The sequence below is a fragment of the Prionailurus viverrinus genome, chromosome A1 (assembly GCF_022837055.1).
Source record: "Prionailurus viverrinus isolate Anna chromosome A1, UM_Priviv_1.0, whole genome shotgun sequence".
Classification (NCBI taxonomy): domain Eukaryota; kingdom Metazoa; phylum Chordata; class Mammalia; order Carnivora; family Felidae; genus Prionailurus; species Prionailurus viverrinus.
In genome coordinates, this window is record NC_062561.1 from 110,399,675 (window position 1) to 110,418,016 (window position 18,342).

At 41.3% G+C, this 18,342-nt stretch overlaps 1 protein-coding gene across 2 annotated transcripts in view; it reads right to left on the bottom strand.

Moving 5' to 3' along the window:
- AFF4 (ALF transcription elongation factor 4) overlaps window positions 1-9,417 on the bottom strand; it is a 96,687-nt gene extending 87,270 nt beyond the window's left edge. For both annotated transcript variants that reach the window (XM_047834457.1, XM_047834536.1), the window contains exon 1: window positions 8,510-9,417. The gene's annotated coding sequence lies outside the window, so the exon portion shown is untranslated. The remainder of the gene's footprint in view (window positions 1-8,509) is intronic.
- Window positions 9,418-18,342: the final 8,925 nt, after the last annotated feature.

Sequence of the window (18,342 nt, forward strand, 5' to 3'; positions counted from 1 at the left end):
TTCAAATATGTGACAAAGCAGATCTAGCTAGACAAATTAACAAAGGATATCACCGTGTGAATCTGGACTCAGAGAACAAGAGCCTTTGGATGGAAATTGGGTTGTCTCTATTGAAGAGATGAGGATATCTGCTGTTGTATGCAGATAGCTATATTATGTTAAAAAATACATATTCAACAGGGGCGCCTGGGTGGCTCAGTCAGTTAACGATCCAACTCTCGATTTCAGCTGAGGTCATGATCTTATGGTTTATGAGATCGAGCCCTGCATCAGCCTCTGCAATGAAAATGCAAAGCCTGTTTGAGATTCTCTCTCTCCCTCTCTCTCTGCCCCTCTCTGCTTGCATGTGCGCGCTCTCTCTCTCTCTCTCAATGTAAATAAGCAAACATTAATATATATATATATATATATATGCATATATAAAAGTAGGACTGTATGTGCACTAAATAGCTATGGGATGAATGAGGGGGACAACTATGTTTTAGAGTGCCCTTTACTCCACTTCTCTCTGGAATGCTGCAGTTAGAGCATATTGGGTTTTTTTGTTTGTTTGTTTGTTTATTTACTTATTTTGAGAGAGAGCATGCATATACACGAGAGAGAGGCAGAGAGAGACAGAAACAGCATGCGCATGTGCACATGCACGAGTACTGGGGACGGGCAGAGAGGGAGAAAAAAGAATCTTACAAACCATGAGATCATGACCTGAGCTAAAACCAAGAGTCAAATCCAAGAGTTGGAAGCTTAAATGACTGAGCCACCCAGGTGCCCCAGTTAGAACATGTTATTACAATGTAGCTCCCTAGCCAAAGTTGTGCTCCACAGTTGGACATATCACCAAATGAGTCCTTTTCCTGGAATTGAGATTTAGAATCAAGGCAGCCTCTCTCTGATAGCAGCAGATATGAAATTTAAAACTCAAAAGGTATTAGTTAAGTGTTAAATTTCATCTGCAGCAAGGGCAAATTGAATAGAGAAAGAACATCTGGAGAGTAATAAAGAGATACTCCTAACCACATCTGCAGCCCCTGGATCCAGCTGCTCCTGAGTTCTAGCTGTCCTCTTGTGGGTTGATTGCCTTTCTTACAATTCATGGGATATGTGGTATGTTCTCAACAAGTTCTGTTTAGTTTAAGTTAGATATGTGTCACTCGCCTAACCAAAACAAAGTGCCTACTAAACAATCCAAAGGAAGGTATTCAGTTGAATAAGAGTTCTGGTTCCCACAAAACACTTAAGAGATGGTAGCTGAAGCTATACAAATGGATGAGATCATCCAGAAGAGTGAAAACAAAAGCCCAAGGCTAGGGAGTGCCTGGATGGCTCAGTCGGTTGAGCGTCTGACTTCGGCTCAGGTCATGATTTTGCGGTCTGTGAGTTCGAGCCCCATGTCCAGCTCTGTGCTGACAGGTGGAAGCCTGGAGCCTGCTTCGGATTCTGTGTCTCCCTTGCTCTCTGCCCCTCCCCCGCTCATGCTCTGTCTCTCTCTCTCTCTCTCTGTCAAAAATAAATAAACATTAAAAAAAAATTAAAAAAAAAAAAAAACAAAGGCCAAGGCTAAAATCAAGAACTTTCAATATCAAAGCATTAGCAGAGAACTAAGTCTGCAAGAACGCAACTGGTAGGAAGAAAGGGACAAAGTCGTAAGAGTCCAGGAAGAAAACAGTATCAAGTAGAAAATGGTTAACAAAAGTAAGGAGACAAAGAGATAAAGGAATAAGCAGTAACTATATAATTTGGCAATAAAGAAGTCACAGGCGGCCTTGGCAAGAGCAATTTCAGGAACAGGATGAGAAGACAGGCATAAAGTTTAAGAGTGCAGAGGAGGGGCACCTGGGTGGCTCAGTTAGTAGCACGTGGGACTTCAGCTCAGGTCATGATTTCACTATTTGTGAATTCAAGTCCCATACTGGGCTCTCTGCTGTCAGCACAGAGCCTGCTTCCCTCCAGATCCTCTGTACCCCTCTCTCTGCTCCTCCCCAGCTTGAGCTCTCCACACTGTCTCAAAAATAAAAACATTAAACAAAACAAAACAGGGCACTTGGGTGGCTCAGTCTGCTAAGGATCTGACTTAGGCTCAAGTCATGATCTCACAGCTCCTGAGTTCAAGCCCTGTGTGGAGCTCTGTACTGACAACTCAGAGCCTGGAGCCTGCTTCAGATTCTGCGTCTCCCTCTCTCTGCCCCTCCCCAGGTTGCACTTTGTCTCTCTCTCAAAATAATAAACATTAAAAAAAAAAAAAAAAAAAAGACTGCAGAGGAAGTACACAACACTACCCATGAAGTAATCTTGCCATTTAAAAAAAAATTCAAGCCTTGGGGTGCCTGACTGATTCAGTTAGTAGAGCATGCAACTCTTGATCTTGGGGTCGTGAGTTCAAACCCCATTTTGAACACAGTTTATTTAAAAGTAAAAATTCAGAGGGTGCCTGGTTGGCTCAGTTGGTTGAGCCTCCCACTCTTGATTTCCACTCAGGTCATGATCTCATGGTTCATGGGAAAGAGCCCTGCATCAGGCTCTGAACTGATAGTGTGGAGTCTGCTTGGGATGTTCTCTCTCCCTCCCTCTCTGCCCCTCCTCAACTTGTTCTCTCTCTCTCTCTCTCTCTCTCTCTGAAAATAAACTTTAAAAAATAAATAAATAAATAAAAATAAAAATTCAGGGGCACCTGGGTGACTCAGTTAAGCATCCAACTCTTGATGTAGGCTCAGGTCATGACCTTGCCATTCATGGGTTCAAGCCCCGCCCCACTGACAGGGCAGAGCCTGCTTGGGATTCTCTTTCTCCCTCTCTCTTTGCCCCTCACACATTCGCTCTCTATCTCTCAAAATAAATTTTAAAAACACAAAGTAAAAATAAAAATTCAAGGGCTGCCTGGGTGGCCTTGGTTAGGCATCTGCCCTCTTCCTGGCTCACCCTCTTTCAAAATAGATAAACATTAAAAAAATGAAATAAAAAGTCAAGCTTCAATTGGATCAAGCTTCTAAACGTAACTACTATATACAGAAAAAACAAGGGACTGAGGAACATACTATATAATACCACAGGGATGCATCCAGCACTATTTAGACTGTGAGAAATCTCACAGGGCAAAAAACATGGCTTCTTTATCAAACCAATTGTATAGTAATGAGTAAGTGCAAAAAATCAGAGAAATCTGAAGACTGACTAAATACACGATGACACTAAGAAATTAGTATTAACTTCTTTACTGAAAAGTTGGATTATTGTTTTAATCCTTATTTTTTAGAGATATATAAGGAAATAGTATTACACAGTCCTTATTTTACCAGAATGTCTTCCCTGATACATGGTGCCAGATGTCACTCAGCAGGGTACAGTCCCCTAGTTAACATAACAAGTAAGGAAGATACAAAGTGATGCAGGGATTCAAAAAAGGTAGGTCCCAGTTGGAGTATCCAGAGGAATCATGGAAAACTTTAGGAAGGCAATGGTACTTGCACTGTGCCTTAACAGACAGTGAAATTTTAACAGGGTAGGGAACAAGAGAGGAAAAGTGTTATTTCAGATGGAAGAAATGGAAACAATTGCAAAGAGGTGGGAAGTCCTGTCAATGCAAAGCACTGGCCTATACTCACCTCTCCATAAAACTGTCGCTACCATAATGACAAGAAAAGAAAAAGTCAAAGTGAAAAACTGTAACTCACTAGCCAGCTCTAACTTAACAAAATCATGTGAGACCCATTCAGTCCTAAAGTAGCCTCGAGTAGCACAGTCCCAAGGTAGATCATGGCAATATCTGGGTAGTCAAACCATACTGGCTTTCCAGAGCAATGTATTCATGTCAATCCCTGATTTCCCCTGCCACACACCTACAACTCTGGAAAAACAATGCCCAAGGTTCTTTTACCTATCCTAGGAAATTATAAAAATAGTTTAAAACGGTACCCAATAATAAGCTTTGTCTACCCTCGTAAAAGCCACCACCATGGTTCATTTGGCACCACAAAAGAGGTAAAATTACCTTCCCTCAGAACATTCCTCAGGTTACAGATTTTTTAATAAAATATATACATGATGAAGCAGATAAATTTCATTTTTTTTAAATTTTTTGACTATATCTACTTTTTTTTAAATTTCAGTGTCATTAACATACACTGCTATATTAGTTTCAGGTGTACAATATAGTGATCCAACAGTTCCATACGTTACTTAGAGCTCATCAAGACAATTGCACTGTGTCAACTATACTGGAATTATATTAAAAAAAATTTTTTTCAACGTTTTTTACTTATTTTTGGGACAGAGAGAGACAGAGCATGAACGGGGGAGGGGCAGAGAGAGAGGGAGACACAGAATCGGAAGCAGGCTCCAGGCTGAGCCATCAGCCCAGAGCCCGACGCGGGGCTCGAACTCAGGGACCGCGAGATCGTGACCTGGCTGAAGTCGGACGCTTAACCGACTGCGCCACCCAGGCGCCCCTGGAATTATATTTAAAAAAAAATTTTTTTTTCAAGTGCATTCCTAAGGTCCTTCACCTTTTTCACCCATTCCTGCCACCCACCTCCCTTCTGGTAACTATCTGTTTGTTCTCTGTAGTTGAGTCTATTTTTTGGTTTGTCTCTTTTTTCTTTCCTTCGTTTGTTTTGTTTCTTAAATTCCACATAGGCGTGAAATCATATGCTATCTGTCTTTCTCTGGCTTATTTCACTTAGCATCATATTCTCTAGATCCATCCATACTGTTGCAAATGGCAAGATTTCATTCTTTTTTATGGCTGAATAGTACTCCATTGTATCTATATACCAATCTTCTTTATCCATTTATCTATTGATGGACACTTGAGGTGCTTCCATAGTTGGCTATTGCAAATAATGCTGCAATAAACACAGGGGTGCATGTATCCCTCAAAATTAGTGTTTTCAAAGTTTTGGGGTAAATACCCAGTGGTGTGATTACTGGATTGCAGGGTAGTTCTATTTTCAATTTTTTAAGTAAACAGTCTTCCACGGTGGCTGCACCAGTTTGAAATTCCACCAACAGTGCATAAGGATTCCTTTTTCTCCACATTTTCACCAATACTTGTTGCTTCTTGAGTTTTGTATTTTAGCCATTTGAAAGATGATTTTAAATAAAATTTCTTTGTTCAAAAACAGAATTAGGCTGGGTGGCGCAGTTGATTAGGCACCCAACTCCTGATTTCAGCTCAGGTCATGATCTCCAGGTTCATGGGATGGTTCCCTGCATTGGGCTCTGCTCTGGGAGGGCTGAGCCTGCTTGGGATTCTTTCTTTGCCCCTCTCCTGCTTGTGTGCGTGCTTGCATCACACACTCTCTCTCTAGTCCTCTCTCTCAAAATAAATAAGCTTTAAAAAAAAGAGAGAGAGAATTAAGGGGTGTCTGGGTGGCTCAGTTGGTTAGGCGTCCAACTTCAGCTCAGGTCACAATCTCAAGGTTCATAGGTTTGAGCCCTGCATCGGGCTCTGTGCTGATCGCCCAGAGCCTGCAGCCTGCTTCAGATTTTTTGTCTCCCTCTCTCTCTGCCCCTCCCCTGCACTCTCACTCTCTCTTTCTGTCTCAAAAATAAACATTAAAAAAAACAGGATTAATAAGTAGTCTCAATATTAAAATGTTTTTGTAATATTTTGGAAATGAATTCACTGGTTCTAATATTTTCTGTGTGCCAATACCATTAAAATTCTCAGGATGTGATGCTAGTGAAAATGAACATCAAGACAGACAGGAATGCAGATGATCAGCCAAAACTCCATAACGGTCATGTTTATCATGTCCTCTTCCATTTACTAGAGTTATCACTTCAAGCAACCAAGATACTCAGTATAAAAAGTTACAAGTAGTGGTACCTGCTTGAACCAAAGGAAAAAGCACCAAAGTAACAGGTCTGGTTAGCTTTAATCACTGACTACACCTCGTTTCACACTTACACACACCCTCCCAGAAATCAAGTATAATCATTCCAACTTATCAGAGGAAATGAAAAAGGAAATGGGTAAAATATAATGAGGGCTGGGAGTTCAAAAGCTGGGAAACCTTTACATGACATAGGAAAGTTAAAAAGAATTTTTTTTAATTTGAGTACAGTTGACCTAAAAAAAGTTTTTGTAATAAAATACCTGGAGAATAGAGCTAAAGTAAAAAATAAAACCTAAGTCATCAACTTTTACAATATGTACTGTACTTCTGGGTTACTGTCCACGTGTGCCTTTAATACCTGTAAGAGTACTTCTTTGATTTTATGAAAAATACTACAAAGAAAAGGCCTCATACATTTTGGACTCCATTCTAAACCAGTAGATGGCCACAAAAGAAGAAATACCTGTTTTCTTTGTTCCTCTCAGGTACACATAAACCATGACATTTACCTTAGCTCTTCAAAAAAGGTAAGATACATAACTTTTAGAAGCCTTCACCTTCTGTCATCTTCTGTAGCTGATAGTTACTTTCTCCCCTTCAAATATTGATCACTTGCTCATACAGTTTGCTTTAGATTATCCCTTTGTGAAAACTTAGATTGGATATCACATTCACATTCAATCTAACAACTGTGTAAAATACTGATGATACTGGAGAGATATAAACATAGCTCTTGTTCTAAACACACTACAAGAGACCTATCAGAAAATTACAATACAAAAGGAGAATATATCAGCTATTACAAAAGGCATACAATTCAAGAGCACAGAGAATGTATGTCATATGACAAAGAGAAAGTAATCTGAATGAAAATATTCTATCTTTAGGAATTCTTAATTACAGAGCTTTACCAAAGCACTGTACAATCATCTCTACACCCCAAAACTGTGGAGTGCTTTCCAATTAATACAGCTAAGCTCTTTGAGAGTGTGTGTGTGTGTGTGTGTGTGTGTGTGTGTGTGTAAACCATACAGTAAAGGTTGGGTCATTCACAGACCTCCTATCTTGTCCACACCTGATGCAAACTTATATTTAAAGTAGAATTTGCTTACTGTTCCTGCAGGGCTAACAAAACCTAAAGTCATCAGCATACAAGCCACCACAAACTGAATGAAACTGCTGATATTTAAAAAAAAAGAAAAATCACTGCTCCCAGGTAAATTGACTCTAAAAGATCATTAAAAATACTTCTGGAGGATTTTTTTTTTAATGTTTAGAGACTGAAAAATGCAGTGATGAATGAGGAAAATAACCAGAAAATTTTAAAGAAGCCAGCTTTGTTAAAAGACAAGTGGCCACTTGCCAACACGTCTTTATGCACATATGACCAAAGAAGATCCAGGCAGATTCGCAGGCCACAAAGGCTCTTATCAAATGTCAAATTAAGAAAATTCACATAAATATTTCAATTTTGATAAATCAAAGTACAGTGAAATGACAAAAGCACTTCACAAAGCTTTGCAGAATCAATATGGAAACAAAGCTTTGAGCTTTTTAAACACATGAGTCCTAAAAATCAACACGTATCTTAAATGTCACATTTGCAAACATCTTATTCACAGGCACTTATTGCTTAGGTTCCCTCAAGACATACCGGTCACTGAAAAAGAGACTGGCCTTAGTTTAAAATTTCTGTAAAGCCACTCTGAATGGCAACTGACTACGAGAAGAACCCTAAATGGAACTCTTCGTCTTAGTGCAACTCCACGCACGAGCATTTCAGATTTGTACTTTCAACTTCCTATAAATGATAACCACTGTAAGAGAAAAAGCAGTAAAGATAGTCCTCAAACTCCTATACTCCAAGATCCACCCTCAAAGAGTGGAAGGAACAGCAAAGTGGAAGGAACAAAGCACTGACGTCAATTACGAGATTAACCCCGGGCACAGGCAGCTGGAGGAAAGGCCTAAACATCAATATCCAAACCCGAGCTATCGGGATAACTAGGTAACAGACCGACTGAGAAGTTAGGGGCGGGGGGGGGGGGGGGGGGGCGGCTATTCAAGTATTACACCCCCACCTTCCCATTTTTAGTCAATCCCCTTCGAGAGCCGAAGGTGGAAAATTTTTTTCCCTTTTTTTTTTTTTTTTGCAGAGGTGGGGGGGGGAGAGAGCGAGAGAGAGAGAGAGAGAGGGAGAGGGAGAGGGAGAAAGAGAGCGAGAGAGAGGGGGAGAGACGTGCGCAGGATCGCGAGAAGGAAAGCGAGAACTAGTTGGGTAATGATAGCCAGAAATCTAGGCCTATTTTCTCTACAAATAACTTGAAACTGAAGAGGATATTAAAAAATCACGAATCTGTCGCTAAATTTTCTGAGGGCTGGAATGGATTAAGAAACGAAAGCGGAAAGGAGAAACGGTGAAAAGATGGATTTCTGGAAATTTTTGTTAGGATGGTTAGCCTTATGTTGTTTTTTTTTTTTTTTCCAGGCCGGGGGTGGGGGTGAAACGGAAAGAAGAAGGGCGAAGCCGGATCGAGCAGCCCCGGCCTGGAGGGTCTCCCGAGCCCCCAAAGGCGGACCCAGTTCACCGTCTCCCCCACCCCCACCCCCACCCCGCACCCCGCGGCCAGGCCCGGCCCGGCCCGGCCCTCCGTCAGTCAGTCGGCCCCTCTCACCTCCAATCCCTGCTCCGCTAGGCCCAAACCATCTCCCAGCTGCGGCAGCGGCGGCGCCGGGCCTGCACCTTCACCGGACGCGCATTCGAGCCCGCCCGGGGGCGGCGACAGACTGCCAAGGACGAGGGGCTCCGGGCGGCGGCGGGGGTTCGGCAGGTCTGGAAAGGCGCAGGCGGGGGCGGCGGCGACGCGCCTCACACGGAACAGGCGGAGGTCCCGCCCCGCTCCATGACGGTCGGGCCCAGCCCGGGACGGCCGACTGAGGCGGCAGGGGCGGGCCGACGAAGACCTGGCACCGGGATCCCCGCCCCGTCCGCTGGCGGCGGCGGCGACGGCGGCTGGACTCCCGCAGCCAGGACTGTGACTGACGCAGCGGCCGTGCCACCCATGTGATCAGGGCCGGGCGGGGGCAAGGCGTCACGTGGCGACGCCGCGCCCCGCCCCGCCAGAAAAGCGGGGCCCTGCTGGGCCTGCGGTGACCGGAGGCGACACGGGGGCCGTGACGTGCGCGGCTGTGGGGGTCGAACGACCCCGGACGGGCGGAGCACCGGCCCCGGGGGCTTAGACCCGACCTCCTAGGCCCCGCGGCCGCACAGGGCAGGGCCGCCGGGCAGGACCCGGCCTGCAGATCCGCGACGCGCACACCCTTCTGTGCACGTAGCCGCTACCGGGGACGGGCCGAGCCGGGTCTACCGGTTCTGGGACTCAGGTGAGGGGCGGGGGGTCAGGTCGTGCGCCCCTGGCGAGGGTCTGGCGAACCCGAAGCCCCTTCGACCGACTTCCCGGTGCTGATGTTGATGCCCGGAGTCCAGCGGCCCTCAACAGGTCGGCGGAGAAAGGAAGTCTCCAGGGTCTTACTGCAGGAGGATGCTTGGAACCACGCTTGAACTTCTTCCATGAAGCCTCTCCGGCCCTTTCTGTTCGTCATCCAAACATTTTCTGCCAGTAATACTGTTCTTCAGGATATCATTTTCAACGCTTTCCTTCATCTCTTAACACTCTGCCAGTCAGGGCAAACTATAATTTAATTGAGAGTAAAATAATAGTTATAGACCAGACAGGATTTTCAAAGGGTCTCATGGAACGCAGTTTGGTAACTGTTCAGAGACACTACCTCTGGTTCACCATTGGAAGAACACTTTATAATCTCCTGCCTCTTACTTGTTTTCTTTCTGTGCAGAAGCCTCAGGAAGCTGGGAGGAGCGTGAAGGGGGTGGGAGGTTACTTTCTACCAACTAATCTAGAAAAAAGCGTGTTAAAGATTGCTTTTGGTAAGGTGCAAGGTTTTTGAGGAGCTCTATGATAAACTCTTATAAGGAATGTGCATATGAAAATGTTTTTGTCAGCCCTTAACACTGGTAATTCAGCATCAATAAAAGTATAATTTTTCCTTTTTAAAATTCTTAACTGACCACCTATTATTTTTAAGCCTCACTCTTTATATCTATATAGATATTATCTATGTATCTCTATAGATGAGGAAATTATTAGTGCAAAACTCAAAAAGAACTGTGATGAAATAGAGTGAAAAATAATTACTCCTCCCATCCCTGCCCTTTAACTATGGTAGTCCTGGAGGCAATCATTTGGCATTTTCTAGTGTATCCCTCCCAAGATATGTTATAAATAAACATGAAAATATAGTGATAACATACTTTTTACAGGAAAGATAATGTACTATATATACTGTTACGTTCCTTCCTTTTCTCACTTAAAATATCCTGGGTATCCTTCCATATGGATGTGGGGCCACAAGCCAACAAAGAGTTCTTGAGAGGCTTTTGGTGCAAGAAGGTGCTTTTATTACAACCTGGGGTCAGAACCTGTGGGCAGAAAGAGCTGTACCTTTGCTGTATGAAGGCAGTGGCTACATGCTTAGTGCTCAAGGGGGAGGGGAGCTGCAGGGAGTATTAGATCATAAATGTCTTCCTTGAATTTCTACTCCTAAAACTAGTTTCAGAACATTTCTCTGGTGCTTAACATTCACCTCAATATTAACTGTTGGTGAGATTTACAGGCACTCATGAGACGCTTTAAGAATGCAGGAGTCAGTGCATGTTTGATCCTTATCGAAACCATGTAAGCTATAGGTCAGCCTTCTGGGCTAAAGGTGAACATTTTCTGCTTCTAGCCATCATCACTTATCACTACATGAAGAACTGCTTCATTCTTCCCAGCGGCAGTATTTCCATTGTATGCAAATATTTATTTAGTCAGTCCCCTATAAGTGGGCATTTAGGTTGTTGCCAAGCCAAAGCTATTACAAACTAGGCTGTAACTGATAACTAATTACTCCATATGATGGGCAACTAACACGTAAATCCTTACCCTGGAACCTTTAGATCAAAAGGTATTTTTAACTTTGATAGATACTGTCAAATTGTCCTCTGCAGAAGTTGTGCCAATTTTATTTGCTTTCTTTCAAGTTTTGCCTTGGAAGATTTACAAGGCTATATTGGAAGGTAGTGGGGATGGAGAGAAGTAAAAGAAAGATTGTCATTTTACACAGTAATTAAAGAAGTATGAAGATGCAAATTGATATTTAATAAACTTTACAAGAGGTTTCCTTATTTTGGAATAAATGTTATTTGTCATTTAATCAGATGCATCCATTTTAACAAAGTGAATGTCTCTATTTTCATGTTTCAGAACAATGTAAGTCAACTGCACAGAATAAAGAAATAGTAGAAAATACTGACCATAAAGCTATAAGAGAAAAAAAATGAATGAACTGTATGATTGTTTTATTTTATTTTATTTTTAGTTTCGAGAGAGACCGAGTGTGAGTGGGGGAGGGGCAGAGAGCAAGGGAGACACAGATCTGAAGCAGGGTCCAGGTTCTGAGCTGTCAGCATAGAGCCTGACACGGGGATTGAATTCACCAGCTGTGAGATCATGACCTGAGCCAAAGTCAGATGCTTAACCTACTGAGCCACCCAGGCACCCCAGAAATGTATGATTGTTTTATTAACACGCAAGATTTCAACAAAGTATTCAACATATATTGTTCAGTAGCAATTCTGAGTAGATTTCTGTGTTTTATAATTCACAAACAAGAAAATGCAAGGGTGTCTGGGTGGCTCAGTCACTTGAACTTTCAACTTCATCTCAGGTCATGATCTCACATTTGTGGATTTGAGTCTCATGTCGGACTCTTGCTGACAGCTCAGAGCCTGGAGCCTGCTTAGGATTCTGGTCTCCCTCTCTCTCTGCCCCTCCCCTGTTCACACTCCCTCTCTGTCTCTCAAAAAATAAAATAAAAAACATTAAAAATTTTAAAAAAAGAAAATGCATATTTTTTAATGTGTACAATTGTATAAACTACCACTACAATCAGGACATAGGACATTTCCATTACACCAAAACATTCTCTTGGTCTCCTTTATAATGAACCCCTCACCTCAACCTGGGTTCCTGGCAACCACTCATATGCTTTCTTGTCTCTAAAATTTTACCTTTTCCAGAATATGACATAAATGGAACCATACAGTATGTAGCCTTTTAAGTCTGGCTTCTTTCACTTAGCATAATGCCTTTGAGATTCACCATTGTTGTTGCATGTATTGGTAATTTATTCCCATTTATTGGTAAGTAGTAATCTATTATATGGCTATAACCTAGTTTGGTTAACCGTGCATGAGTTGGACATTTGAGTTTCCATTTTTTAATGATAATGAATAAAGCTTATATAAACATCCGTGTGCAAGATTTCATTCAGACTTTAAAACATCCTTTTTTTTAATTAATGTGTTTTTTAAAAAGATTTTATTTTTAAGTACTCTCTACACCAAATGTGGAGCTTGAACTCACAACCCCCAAATTAAGAGTCACATGCTCTACTAACTGAGCCAGCCAGGCATCCCTAAAATTATTTTCTGAAAGCCACATCTATGTATAGGAAATACCAAGTCACAATTTCATCTACACAAATATTATTCCATGTTATTTTAGAAACTCGTAATTTATTCATTATGTATCAAACATGTAACGTATATGTTACATATACGTAACACCTACATATATCAGGTACTATTCTAGGCACATGGATAAAACAATTGTTAAATGCTCTTCCCCAAAAATACCACCCAAACAATGTGGTGATAAGGCAAAGCTGAGTTTATCATTTACTGGTAAGAGAGACCAGTACCCCGACAGTCTCAGTAACATTCAGTAACATTCCGAGCAGGGAAGTTGAGATATTTATCAGTTTGGGGGGCTTTTCAGTTCAGAGGTTTGATTAGAGTTTGGTGAGAATCATGATCTAATAGGTTAGGATTAGTGGACACAGCAAAGATTTTTAAGAGTCTTGGAGAGTATATTAATTATTCCTGCCATAACAAACAACCAGAAACTTAGGGACTTAAAGTAACACAAATTTATCATCTTATAATTTTGTAAGTCATAAGTCTGATACAGGTCTTGTTGGGTTAGGACCAAGGTATTGGCAAGACTGCTTCCTTTTGTAGGCTCTAGGAGGTGATCCCTTTCTTTGCCTTTTCCAACCTTTAGAGAATGTCCACACCCCTTGGCTCGTGCCCCTGTTCACCTTCAAATTGCTTCAAAGTCAGCAATTGCTGGTTGAGTACTTTCTTAAATCACATCACTCTTCCTATTCTGTCTCCCTCTTCTATTTTGAGAACGCCTGTGATTGCTGTGGGCCAACTCAGATAATCCAGAATCATCTCCCTATTTTAAGGTCAACTGAGTTAGCAATTTAATTCTATCTGACCCTACTTCCCTTTGTCATTTAACATGGCATATTCAAAGATTCCAGGGATTCGTACATGAACATCTTCTGAGGGCCACTATTTGGCTTACCACACAGTGTAGGCCATCATCTAAAGTCATCTACTGCAAAAATAGAAAAGATTCAGTACTATGAGAAAAAAAAAAGTTAGAAAATAAGGTCATCTACTGAAAAGTTGAGCAATTTTGTGTTCATTTAAAAGGGATTTTGAGAAGTTCCTGAAATGAACAATAAAGCTTCTTGCAATTATTCTCTTTCTGGTTAAAATGTTCCTGAACCGTAGTTATGTTGAAGATGACTTCACCTCAGATCATGATCTCGTGGTCAGTGGGTTCGAGCCCCGCATCGGGCTCTGTGCTGACAGCTCAGAGCCTGGAGCCTGCTTTGGATCCTGTGTGTGTGTGTCTCTCTCTCTGCTCCTCCCCCACTCGCGCTCTGTCTCTCTCTCTCTCAAAAATGAATAAGCGTTAAAAAAAATTTTTTAAATGGTAGAGGTGAGGGGAGATGGGCGAGGTACCAACAACAATATCTGGTTCGATAATTACTCTACATACTATGTGGTAGGCACAATGCTAAATACTTTGGATGTGCTATTTAATCTTCTGGAGCTTTTCCTTTCTGTCTTGTCCACTACTACCATGCACTGAAACCACTCACCAAGAACATCAACAGTGACCACACTGCCAGATTCAAAAGTTGAATCTTTGCCTTTACCTTAGTAGCATTTAACACAGTTGACCATTCTCTCTGGTTTGAAACATTTTCTTCTCTTATATTTTAAGATGCCCCACTCGCAGAATTTCCCACTTACCCCCCTGGCTGCTGCTTTTCAGGCTCATTTGCAAGAGATCCTTTACCTTTTCCTGACTTCTAAGCAGAAGTACCCTAAGACTTGATCTTTAAGCTCCTTCTTTTCTCTCTGGAGTTGGCAAGCTTTTTCTATAAAGGTGAGATAGTTGATAGTTTAGGCTTTGCAGGCCAAGCGGCAAAATCAAGGATCTTATGTAAGTATGTAACAATAGATTTAATTTTTTCCATAAATGTTTTTGATGAAGTTCAAAGTATAGTAATTGAGCAAGTTTTGTAATTCAAGTCTACTGATGAGAATAATTTTTTGCTAGGGAGTGAGGATAACATTTCTCTCGATTAGGATTCAAAGTTAGAGTTTCCTATCATCAAAAGTGCTTTCAGGAGTGTCGGGCTGGCTCAATCAGTACAGCATGTGAATCTTGATCCTGGGGTCTCGAGTTCAAGCCCCATGGTGGGTGTGGAACTTACATTTTAAAAAAGTATGTTCAGGGGCACCGGGGTGGCTCAGTCAGTTAAGTGACCAACTTTAGCTCAGTTCATAATCATATGGTTCATGAGTTCAAGCCCCACATTGGGCTCTGTGCTGACAGTGCAAAGCCTGCTTGGTATTCTCTCTCTCTCTCTCTCTCTCTCTCTCTCACTGCCCCTCCCAACTCACATTCAAACACTCTCTCTCTTTCAAAATAAACTTTTTTAAAAAGTGCTTTTAAATATTCTTCTGCTAATACTGATCTGTAACGAAGTTTTATCTATTTCACTTTTGAAAACATCTTTTCACACGGATAGGTACTGCTAAATGCTGATATCGATCTGTTGGCATGTGATATTAACAAGAGTATTCATTTCTTGGAAAAAATGTATAGATTTTTACTAGGTTCTTCTCTTGATTTATGCCTTAGAATATATCATTACGTTGAGAAGCAATCACCTCTCATTGAAGATTGAATAGGAGAGTCTCAATCGTAGGGTTAAGTGGATTTTGAAATATGAAAATTTCCTTTACATCTGAAGTCCAGAAAACACTGTAGGGAATGCAGTTTGAGCTCAGAAAAGATACATGCAGCAAACGTGTGTGCTAATGCACATTTTACTTCTCCTTGTAACTTCTGACAGCACAGGAAGTGTATGAAGCAATTTGACATTACTTGTACCCCAAAAAAGTTACTGTTGCTGAAATAACTTAACTATGGAAGAAGTTTCACATATCAACAATTTACTTTGTGATTTTAGGTTGAACTCATTAAGAAGCATTGCTGAGTCTTCAGTAAAAGCTAATTCCCAAACTATTTTGTGTTCAACGGTGGTAGAGGGCAGTTCTCATTCATGAAAACTTGCAACTCACAACATTATTCACAATCGCCAAAAGGTGGAAGCAACCCAAGTGTCCATCAATGAATGAATGGATAAGCAAGATGTGGTATGTTTACACAACAGGATATTATTCAACCTTAAAAAGGAAGAAAACTCTGACACATGCTATAACATGGATGAACCTTGGGGATATTATGCTAAATGAAATAAGCCAATCACAAGAAAGACAAGTATTGTATCATTCCACTTATGTGAGTACCAAGAGTAGTTACAGTCATAGAGACAGAAAGTAGAATGGTGGTTGCCAGGGGCTGGGGTTGGGGGTGGGGAGAATGAGGATTTTTTTGTTTAATGGGTATAGAGTTTCAGTTTTGCAAGATAAAATGAGGTTTGCAGAGGGATACTGGTGATGGTGGTAATGGTTGCACAACTGTGGGCATATACTTAACACCACTGAAATGTGCAGTTAAAAATGGTTAAGATGTTAAATTTTTTTACCTTTTTTATTTTAGGGAGAGAGTGTATGAACTGGGAAGAGGGGCAAAGGAAGAGAGGGAGAGAATCTTAGGCAGGCCCCACGCTCAGCATGGAACCTGACATGGGACTCGATCCCACACCCCTGGGATCATGACCTGAGCTGAAACCAAGAGTCGGACACTCAACTGACTGAGCCACCCAGGCGCCTCAATATGTTAAACTTTATGTTTTATTATCTTAACATCAATTAAAGAAAAATTCCATCTGTGTCCTGAGCTCAAGCAATCACAACAACACTTTACCACTACTAAGCCATCAATTTGCTGTGTCGTAGCAGCAGGTCAGGTTATGCAGGTTTATTTCCAAAAAAAAAAAAAAAAAAAAAATCCTGGAATTTATGATGCTTAAGTGCAGAAGAGCAAATAAAGATCACTGTTGACACTGTTTATTCAATAACACATGATAAATTCAAATATTTGCCACAAGGCTTTAAACACCTTACATTTTCAAAAGGTTTGTAAATCTATTCAACTGAGATTTTTCTGCTCCTCATATATTGGTACTATCAACTGTAACACATCTTATCCAACTCATCTTCAGGTTATACTCTTGGCTTCAGGGCTTCAGGTCCAACTCTTGGCTTCAGCTCAGGTCATATTGTCACGGTTCGTGAGTTCAAGCCCTGAGTTGGGATTATCTTTCTCTTCCTCTCTCTCTGCCCCTCCCCCACTCGTTCTCTCTCAAAATAAAAAAAATAAACTTAAAACAAACCAAAACACAAATTAAAAAAAATAGTCTTTTCAACAAAGGCTGCTGGGACAACTGCATTTCCTTTTACAAAAGAATGAATTTGGACCCCTACTTCACACCATATACAAAAATTAGCTCAAAATGAATCAGACCTAATTGTAAGAGCTAAAACTATAAAACATGAGCGTAAAATTTTAAGACTTGGATTAGGTAATGGCTTATTAGATGTGTGGTATTGTGGTTTATAATTTAAATGTATTAATATATGAATGACCAAAATGCATTTCCTATATATATAGTTATATAGCCACAGCTCTGGTTCACAGTTTCCAAAACCCTTAGCATTCCCTAAGTGTTGAGAGTGATAAAGGTGTCTTTTGTTTATTAATGAGGTAACTTTTGGGCTTCACTGAAGGATGGAGGCTGATTGCCAGGAGGACCAACTATGTGATTTAGAAGGTTGAAACTGTCAGCCCCACCCCCCAACCGCTCACTCAGCCAATCAGCCAATGGCCAATGACTTAATCAATCATGACTATGCAATGAAGGCCCCATAAAAACCTCAAAGGACTGTTTCTGAGAGCTTCTGGGTTGGATATTGGGGAGAGTGGCATACCAGAAGAAGGCATGGAAGCTCTATGCCCTTTGCGCATACCTTGCCCTATGTATCTCTTCATCTGGATGTTGATTCACATCATTTATAATGTCCTTTAATAAACTGGTGAATGTAACTGTATCCCTGAGTTCTGTGAGCAGCTCTAGCATATTAATTTTTTTAATTATTTAAATGTTTATTTATTTTTGAGAGAGAGAGACAGAGTGTGAACGGGGGAGGGGCAGAAAGAGGGAGACAGAATCTGAAGCAGGATCCAGGCTCTGAGCTGTCAGCACAGAGCCCAATGTGGGGCTTGAACTCATGAACCGCAAGATCATGCATGACCTGAGTTGAAGTCAGGCGCTTAACTGACTGAGCCACCAAGGTGCCCCAAGCGGCTCTAGCATATTAAAAGAATCTAAGGAGGAGATTGTTTGGAACCTCCACAATCTATAGCTGGTTGGTCAGAAGCACAAGTAACAGCCTAGGGCGTGTGTCTGGCATCTGAAGTGAGGGACAGAGAGCAGTCTTGTAAGACTGAGCCCTTAATGAGCAGAATCTGATGCAATCTCAGGGTAGATAGTGTTAGAATTCAGTTGAAGTCTCAGACATCCACCAGATACCCAAGAATTGCTTAGTGTTTGGTGTGGGGAACCCCTCCCAGGTTGGAATTGGGTCCAGGAGCCTTAAAACAATATGACACCCAAAAGACAAGCAATGAAAGAAAAATAAATAAACTAGACTTCATCAAAATTAAAAACTTCTTTGCTTCAAAGAACAGCATCAAGAAAGTGAGAATAGACAAATGCTCAGGTTTTAAAAAATGGGCAGAAGACCTGAATGAACATTTCTTTAAAGACGATATACAAATGGTCAATAAGCACGTGAGATAATACCCGACATCATTAGCCATTCAGGAAATGCAAATCAAAACCACAATGTGATACTGCTTCATACTCACGAGGATGATTATAATCAAAGTGACAGATAATTACAAGTGTTGGTAAAATGTAGAGAAATTAGAACATTTGCAGATTGCTGTTGGGATTGTAAGATGGTACAGCTGCTTTGGAAAATAGTCTGTTGGTTTCTCAAAACATTAAGCATAAAGTTACCATATGACCCAGAAATTCCATTCCTTGG